Source organism: Ranitomeya imitator, chromosome 10, assembly GCF_032444005.1.
Source record: "Ranitomeya imitator isolate aRanImi1 chromosome 10, aRanImi1.pri, whole genome shotgun sequence".
In the NCBI taxonomy this organism is placed as follows: domain Eukaryota; kingdom Metazoa; phylum Chordata; class Amphibia; order Anura; family Dendrobatidae; genus Ranitomeya; species Ranitomeya imitator.
In genome coordinates, this window is record NC_091291.1 from 124,996,437 (window position 1) to 125,006,076 (window position 9,640).

Here is a 9,640-nt window from a genome sequence, read left to right on the forward strand (position 1 = left end):
TGCGCGACCTATCACTGATCTCCATTCTTTTTTCAATGTAAGCTATCCAAAAGTCCTGCTGTCAGCTGCCAGCTTGAGGACCATGTTTTCTGCTTTTCCAACACACATATTCCTGCCAAGGTGTCACATCTGCAGAAGAAGAAAAAGAAGCAGCAACAAAGAACCCTAGCCATAAATTGAGTTAGGAAGAAGGACAGTGTGAATCCGCCAAGCTATATCTCATCTATATATGCCTCAACTGCCTCCCTGATTAACTCTTAAAGTCTCAAGAACCTCCATTACCACTGCTCATCACTTTCTTATTTATTATCCCCTATTCTTTCTGGTCCTCTAGCTAGATATTCTTTAAAAATAGCGTTGTTGGTGCGTTATTATTCAAATGACCTTGCAAGTGCAGTGACTTGGTCCACATTACAGCTCTCCGACTTTGCCGGCGGCCACTTTCTCCTCCCAGTGTCGGCTTCTTACCTGTAATTGAATTATCTTTGACTTGCTCCCCAGGCCAATATCTCACGCAGGTGTCATCATTCCAGGGGTGGTGCAGGTGCAGTAATACCCTACTAAAGTAGTGAGAGCAGGAATTTTTATCTGAGCTTGCGTTTTCGATGCTTCACAGAATGTCAGTCTCTGTGACTTGCTCCCCCACCTGAGATCTCGCTTAGGTGCTGTCATTCCTGGGGACAACACATGCGCAGATGGATATTGTGGCTTCAAACTTTCGATTTAGACAAAGTTTTATATAGACTGAGTCAAATCTGGCCAATTCAAGCAAACAAATTGAGAGAGATCATAGGAGGTTGGAATAGAATCAAAGGCTTCTTAAGCTTCGGTACGGTCAACTGGGTAAACTGGGTAAACTAATGGGCTAAATAATGGTAAAGGATTATTCTCATCTTAGTAGGTATCATCTATGGGATAGGTGGAGATTTACTGATCCCTGGGACTCCCAATGATACTGAGAGCAGGACAATGAATGGAGTGGTGGCCAACCATGCATGCCATTGTTCAAGGCATTCTCAAGGGATGGAGCGGAAGTGCACATGCAAGGCCATCGCTCCATTCAAACAGAGCAGGTGTGGGGATAGGTGGTGATTACTGATGAGTGAGCGTGCTTGGATAAGATGTTATCCGAGCACGCTCGTGTCTTAATCGAATATTTTCCCCGTGCTCGAAACAAATTCTCTTGTCGACAGCCACAACTCATGCAGGGATTGCCTAACAAACAGGCAATCCCTTCATGTGTTGTGGCTGTCGAGCATTCTCAGGGACTCAAGCATTTTTTTGGAGCACGCCGAAAATGCTCGATTAAGACACGAGCGTGCTCGATTAACACCTCATCCAACCATGCTCGCTCATCACTAGTGGTGATCCCAACTGTAAGACCCAAGTGATAAGCAGATAATCACCTATCCAGAGGATAGGTCTAAAATGGGAATAACCTCTTAATGAAGGGAAGTTTAAGAGAGAAGTCTACGCGGGACCATACAGGAGTATGCAATTCTCAAATAAGGTAAAACCAGAGAATGTTGTGAAAATTGGCCGTGTTGTGTTACAACAGGTAGCGGAATAACGTTGCTAATAAATACTGGCAGGCTTGGAAAGCAATCACTGCAATGCCTCACTGCGGATTTCTTAAGACAATCCACCTGTTTGCTTTTAAAGTCAGATTTTTAACTCTTTATCTCAAGTATCCACCTGTCACATTGTTGGGTTCATAAAAATAAAAAAAAAATATGAAGCATTTACTGCACTTAGGTCACAGCGGGTGGAATATCCTCGCTGTTTTGTGTCTATTTTATTGCTTAGGAAGTCTGCCAATTTTGCAAGACCAAAGAAATGTGGGTGTCAAGCTGTTACATTTAACTAGACTGCAACATGAATGCAAATCACCAGGTATCTAAGCAGAAAGTATTGGAGGAAACTTGCAAAAAAAAAAAAAACAATCGACTTGGAAATAATTTGTGATAAACTCTGCTTGTTAGTTGTGGATTTTCTTTACACTTTCTGCATAATGTGTTTCACCCTAGGCGCAAATCTCGTGCTCGTTTTAGGATACTCTTTGTTTTAGTGTACTGCTGACAATTGCACGGGTGTGGTACATAATATCATTACTGTTAGGCTTTAAAATAGAACTGAATGTCAAGCTGTTCCCATCTGCAAATGTTTAATTTGATGACACATTAAAAATATGCAAATATTCCCATAGCCAGATCGCTTATTATTGTCTCATAGAACACAAGATGTATGTCACTTTTCGGCATGCTGCAAAATCAATATTACAGTTCCAGAACACTGCCATCTAGTGACACTTGTCAGTTTCGAATTGGAGTAACTTGGATGCAGAAGGAGAGATGATTTTGAGTACTCTTGATTGGCTTTAGATACTAAATAAATTTTGAACTATCTCGATTTCAGAAGAGCGATGCTTGGATGAAGAATGGCCAATAGATGACATATAGTATGTAATTGCCATCTAGTAAAAATAATGGTTTATTAATATGGGAAAATTTAGCGGATGGATGATGGCATCTATCTGCTCACTTCGACATAGGGAGTTGAACAGTGCTGGGGATGTCATGTCTACAGTGGTCTTCCAAGGCATGTGTAATCTTCCTAATCTATGGGATAGGACAAGTGCACGATAACTGGATACTCACCTGCGAGCCGGACAATATTTGTAGAAATGGCATCGCTGGCCCCATTCTCCTTATGATGTGGAAATGAGCAGAGCCAGTTTATCCATACATCTTTCTTTATCATATTGCACCATACTCTGCACCTTCTGATATGTCAGGTTCAGAGATAAGGTAAGGAAAAACACATCAACAAACTTTTTGTGGCTCACCCCATAAGAATTGACCATGGTGTCAAGTGTTTCCAATTCTTCCCCAAAAATGGTTGCCTTCCTCTGGAACTTAAAGAGGCTGCACACTATTTTATGATTGATGACCTATCCTGCCGGAAAATTCTCGATTGTGGAGCTTCTCTGTCTCCTGATATTGGCCGTGGATGGGTACTTCACATCCAACTCCTATTCAAATCACACCAAGAACAGCTAGTCGACGAGGGTTCCGGGTGCCGCACCCCATCTGATCAGACATTGATGACCTACCCTAAGGATAGGTCATCAATGATAAAGTAGTTGGCAACCTTTTTAAAGAGGTTGTGTAGGCTATTGATGTTGATTAACAAACCCTAGGGCTCATACACATCAACATATTTCCAGTCTCAGTGTGATCAGACAAAACATCTGATTGGATATGGATAATGTTATTTTATGTGTTTATGTGGCCTTGCATATGTCAATATCAGATTTTCTCCAGAGGGAAAAAAACATTGCTGCATGCCTGGGCTTGATCTGAAATTTGGATGGCACTGAGTCTACACAGTTATACTCACCTTGCACCTATTCCATTGAAGCCCTTGTCCCCTGTAAAAAACAGAAAATGATAAACAACAAAATATTCACCTTGCACCTACTCCACTGATGCCTATCTCCACTGTAAAAAAGCAAAAATAATAAACAACTATATCTCTCACCTTTTGGAAGTGCTGATTAGTCATACTATCCCACACCATAATCCATGTCTTCCATATGTGGTTTACTATTTGGATGGTGGCATAATGCGACCATCCAGGTTGTAAACCAAGGGAGAATGAGGTGCTGAGACTGAGTTACAGTAAAAAACGGCGACGCCATAGAGGTCACCATCAGTCATTAAAGCTGTATTCCCACACTTCACTGAGAGCAGTGACCTCAAGATGTCACTGCTCGTTACTGTAGCTGTGCTCGAAGCACCTCTTTCTCCCATGGTTTCCAGCATAGATGGTCGCATCATGCCATCTTCCAGGTTGTAAACCATATATCGCAGACATGGAATACAGCCAGGGCCTGCTCCAGGTTTTTTTGGGCCCCGGGCGAAAGAGTCTCAGTGGGCCCCCCCCCTTTAACACATACCACGATTCATGATCGCATATAAACACAGCCATGTAGTATATAACACAGCCCACGTAGTATATAGCACAGCCACGTAGCATATAACACAGCCATGTAGTATATAACAGCCCACGTAGCATATAACACAGCCACGTAGTATATAGCACAGCCCACGTATCACATAACAGCCCATATAGTATATAGCACAGCCACATAGTATATAACACGGCCCACGTAGTTTATAGGACAGCCATGTAGTATACAGCACAGCCCACATAGTAGTATACAGCACTACCCACACAGTAGTATATAGCACAGCCCACACAGTAGTATATAGCACAGCCCACACAGTAGTATATAGCACAGGCCACACAATAGTATATAGCACAGCCCACACAGTAGTATATAGGACAGCCCACACAGTAGTATACAGCACTGCCCACATAGTAGTATACAGCACTGCCCACACAGTAGTATATAGCACAGCCACACAGTAGTATACAGCACTGCCCACATAGTAGTATACAGCACTGCCCACATAGTATATAGCAGCCCACGTAGTATATAACACTGCCAACGTAGTATATAACACTGCCACCATAGTATATAACACTGCCCACGTAGTATATAACACAGCCCACGTAGTATATAACACAGCCCACGTAGTATATAGCAGCCCAGCCCATGTAGTATATAGCAGCCCACGTAGTATATAGCAGCGCAGCCCATGTAGTATATAGCAGCCCATGTAGTATATAGCAGCCCAGCTCACGTAGTATATAGCAGCCCAGCCCACATAGTATATAGCAGCGCAGCCCACATAGTATATAGCAGCCCACGTAGTATATAGCAGCCCAGCTCATGTAGTATATAGCAGCCCAGCCCACGTAGTATATAGCAGCCCAGCCCATGTAGAATATAGCAGCCCAGCCCACGTAGTATATAGCAGCCCAGCCCACCTAGTATATAGCAGCCCAGCCCACGTAGTATATAGCAGCCCAGCCCACGTAGTATATAGCAGCCCAGCCCACGTAGTATATAGCAGCCCAGCCCACATAGTATATAGCAGCCCAGCCCATGTAGTATATAGCAGCCCAACCCATGTAGTATATAGCAGCCCAGCTGCCCATGTAGTATATAGCAGCCCACGTAGTATATAGCAGCCCAGCTGCCCATGTAGTATATAGCAGCCAACATAGTATATAGCAGCCCACGTAGTATATAACACAGCCCAGCCAGTATATAAGAGCCCATACCTTGTCCTCCCAGCCAGGCTCTGCATCCCCCCGCAATCCTTTGTTCTAGCCAGGTAGCAGGTGCTGCACACTTCCTGCTTGGGGACGCTCGGCTCATTCTCTGGGCACTGGACGGTCGGAAGTCACTCTGCTCTGCTCTGCGTATCCATGGCGATGGATTGTGGGCAGCCCTCCAGCAGCTGCAAAAGTCCCAGAGCTCCGTGCTGCCTCCTCTCTTCAGTCGTGCACCTCGGACCGCAGATGCCTGCCTCAGGGGCCGCATGTGGGCAGCCTGCCCCTAACGCCAGCCCTGAATGGGCCCCCCTGCCTCGCCAGGGCCCCGGCATTTGCCCGGGTACGTCTGGTGCTGACGCCGGCACTGAATACAGCGTTCGACAGTATGGCTTATCCTGTACTTCGGACAGTGGAAAAATATGTTTTTTTTGTTTGTTTGTTTGTTTTACAGGAGGCAAAGGGCTTCAATGGAATAGGCGTAAGGTGAGTATTATTGTTTTTTATTTTCAGGTTTTTTTTTACAGGGGATAAGGGTTTTAATTGAATAGGCATAAGTTGAGTATAACTGTGTTTTTTATTTTGATATAAAAGTATAATATGGTGTTTTGTATTATTTCAAATACAGGACTGTATTTTTGCTCTGTGTTTATTTCAATACTAACTATGGGGTTAATAATGGAGACTCTTACAAATGCCTATCCATTACAAACCCCTGGGCTTGATGTCACTTGACAGTACAAAGGTGACATCAATCTCAACTCTATCCCCCTACTTGCCACCACCACAGCGTAAGTAGGCTTTTCCCCCTGTTGTTTATAAAAATTGCGCTGGATCCCACGTCATTTTTTTTAAATTAAATTCTTTAAATACAGGGACACAGCTGCTGCTAAATACAACTCCCATTGTTCTCTTCTGCTGGTGCTGATCTTAGCGCAACCAGGAGACAAAGATGTGAACTGCCGTCAGCAGCTGGTCGGCGCCATGGAACAGCGCAACTGTACTACTTGTTCCCAAGATGCCAGTAGGTGTCACGCTGATGACACATGGATGTCATCTGTGTGTTATCAGTTTGCACTTGTGCAGCATGCAATGTGTCTGTGCAGACCCGAAAAAACTGACGTGTCTACAGGTTTTCACATGGACATGTGCGTAAATTGTTCCATGCATATCAAACAAGTCCTCATACAGCACGATGCACAGAAAAATAAAAAGTTGAGTCTCAGAAAATAGCAAAGCAAACAAAATTTTCAATTTGCCATTTTCTGATCTTTTTAAACCACTAAAATAGCAAAAAAAACTAGACAAGTTTTGTATTGTAGTAATGGTACTGACCTGAATAATCATGATGCTAGGCCATTTTTTTGTGCATAATGAACGGAGTAAAAGCAAATAAAAAACAGCCATATTTCCCAAAAACGTTTAAACTACGAGTGATGCCTGGTTTTCTTTCACTTCCCTGGCTCAGATGATGCCTGGCTTGGCACATAGGACATAAGTGATAGGGACCATCCATATTTAGGTTCACCTTGACGTGGTTGGATGGCTTTTGTATAGCAATATTGGGGTCCATGTATCCATTGATTGCAGTCTGCTGAGGCACCATGCATGTACTGTATATGTTTAGTATAACACTGCTCCCCTATGTAGATGAGGGACCTCTACACTCACTATAGCTATGTCACTACTATTATCGAGTAAGAATTAGAAAGGTAAATGAGCAGACAGAACAGGCACATTAGTGAGGGATGAAGTCTTTTACAGTTTGCTACTCTTCTGCCTACGGCATTATGGTACGATGAAAAGCCTCGCTTAGTGAGAGTGTCAGGAGCGCTCAAAAGAAGGTTCAGAGGATCACACAGAATTGGAAAGCTGCTTTCTGAAAGACATTTAATTTTCACTTTCCATTACCAATTTCTTACAAAATGTTCCCGAAAAACAGAGGTTACATGGGGTCATCTTATTGCTCATTCACTCTAGCTGGGACTGCAGTTACTATAAGTCAGGGACATAGCTATAGCAATAGGAGGGGGTAGACTTCCAAATGCAACATATGGATAGTCGGGGACACCAATATTAATAAAAACATAAAAGCTCGGGGTGCACGAAATTGGGCATCAGGAATATTCGTCTCTGAGAATACTTGAGATGAAAAAATGGATCTTTTATTGCACTCTGTAATATAAAGATATCTTGTCTTAGAAATGAAGACATGAATACGTCATCTTACAGAGAGTATGCCACAGTGCACGAAGTTTCTAATACAGAACCATGGAGAAACAAAGTGCCGATCCATACACATGAGACCTAAGTCATGGAAATCGAGAAATCATTATTGAGACAGCCTAGACTCCACTTACTAAAAGTCATTAGCCTTATACTGTACTTTATATTCATTTTACCTTATCAAAGTCAGCTTTGCATGCCCTGATATCATTGTGAGCTTGTGGTGGGCTTGGGTTTATGTGCGACATCCAATCTGGAGAAGCAGAGCTGCTTAAAGGGGGCAGCAAGAGGCAACCTTAACCAATGATTAGGCAGGCAGAGGGCCCCAGATTACTGTAGACTCCCTGTAGATAAGGTAGATGAACTCTGGTTCCAGCTAAAAGATTACTTGTGTACTGCAAGGTTTCTGCGCGCATCAAAACTCTGAGAGTGGAAGTACCAATGACTCACCAGTACTTGTGCAGTAGGAATGTGAAGCCAATGCCCATAGGAGGGAGGAACACTGTAGAGGAACTGTCACACACACAGGTGGCATGCATAGTTTGTGGACCCACTGCACCACTTGGCCAGGCTTACCTAGGAGGGGCATAGCTTAGCGACTACCTGGTTTTCACTGGAGCTTCTGATGATAGAATCAGGCTTGAGCTGCAGGTAGCCACCAGATACCATTTCTAGCCAGTCCCAAGTACTGCAGCTGTTGACCTCGAAGGAGCAGGATCACATTCATGGTTCAGGTTCCGCAGGTGCGGCCTGAGAGTTCAGTTACTGCTGGAGTGGCTACAGAGTTCAGGCACCGCCGGTGCAGCCTCAGGGTTCAGGTACTGCCAATGTGGCTTCTGGGCCCAGGCACCGCCAGAGTGGCTTCAGGATTCAGGCACCGCCAGAGTGGCTTCAGGGTAACATTCACACTATATGGAACTACAGGAACAAGTTCAGGATAACAAACTAATGACGGGGGATCTGGCAACATACCGTTGCACACACAAGACATGAAGGGGAACTACATGGGTTGCTCAGGCACCTCGCTACTGGGAATGACGCATTTTAAACAAGATGCCCCCCAGTTATTGGCTGGAGGCATTTTGTAAATGCATGCACTGCCCCTTTTAAACAGCGAAGCGCGCACTAGTCGCGCCACTGAGAATCTTGTGTAGCGTACACAGAACAAAAAGATATGCCAGGAGACATGGAGCTCACCAAGCAGCTGGGGCAATGAGTATGTCGACATCCCTGTATGGAGAAGGAAGTGGAACCATGCAGGGGCGCTGGTATTAGTGTTACAGGAACAAGGGAGATGGAATGCTTAAGCGCGATATTTCCTGACAAGCGGCTGATGTCAAATAAGACAGGGTAAAGGATTATTGGCAATATATGAAGCTGAACTTATGTAGCAGAAGTGGAAGAGTAATGACTGATGTAATGGAGGTGGAATAGGGATGACAGCAGCAGCAGAGGTAGAACAGGGATGACTGATGCAACAGAGGTGGAACAGTGATGATTGATGTAGTAGAGGTGGAACAGTGATGACTGATGTGACAGAGGTGCAGCAGTGGTGACAGCTGATGTAGTAGAGGTGAAACAGTTATGACTGATGTAATGGAGGTGGAACCAGTAATGACTGGTGTAGCAGAGGTGGAACAGTGATGATTGATGTAACAGAGGTGGAACAGTAATGACTGGTGCAGCAGAGGTGGAACAGTGATGACTGATGCAACACAGATGGAACAGTGATGATTGATGCAGTAGAGGTGGAACAGTGAAGACTGATGTAGCAGAAGAGGAACAGTGATGAATGATGAGGCAGAGGTGGAACAGTAATGAGTGATGTGACAGAGGTGCAGCAGTGATGACAGCTGATGTAGTAGAGGTGAAACAGTTATGACTGATGTAATAGAGGTGGAACCAGTAATGACTGGTGTAGCAGAGGTGGAACAGTGATGATTGATGTAACAGAGGTGGAACAGTAATGACTGGTGCAGCAGAGGTGGAACAGTGATGACTGATGCCACACAGATGGAACAGTGATGATTGATGCAGTAGAGGTGGAACAGTGAAGACTGATGTAGCAGAAGAGGAACAATGATGAATGATGAGGCAGAGGTGGAACAGTGATGATTGATGTAAGAAAGTAAGAGCAGTGATGACTGATATATCATGACTGAAATAGCAATGCCTCATATAACAGTGCAGGATCAATGATGGCTGATGTAGCAGTTAAGCAGTTAAAGCA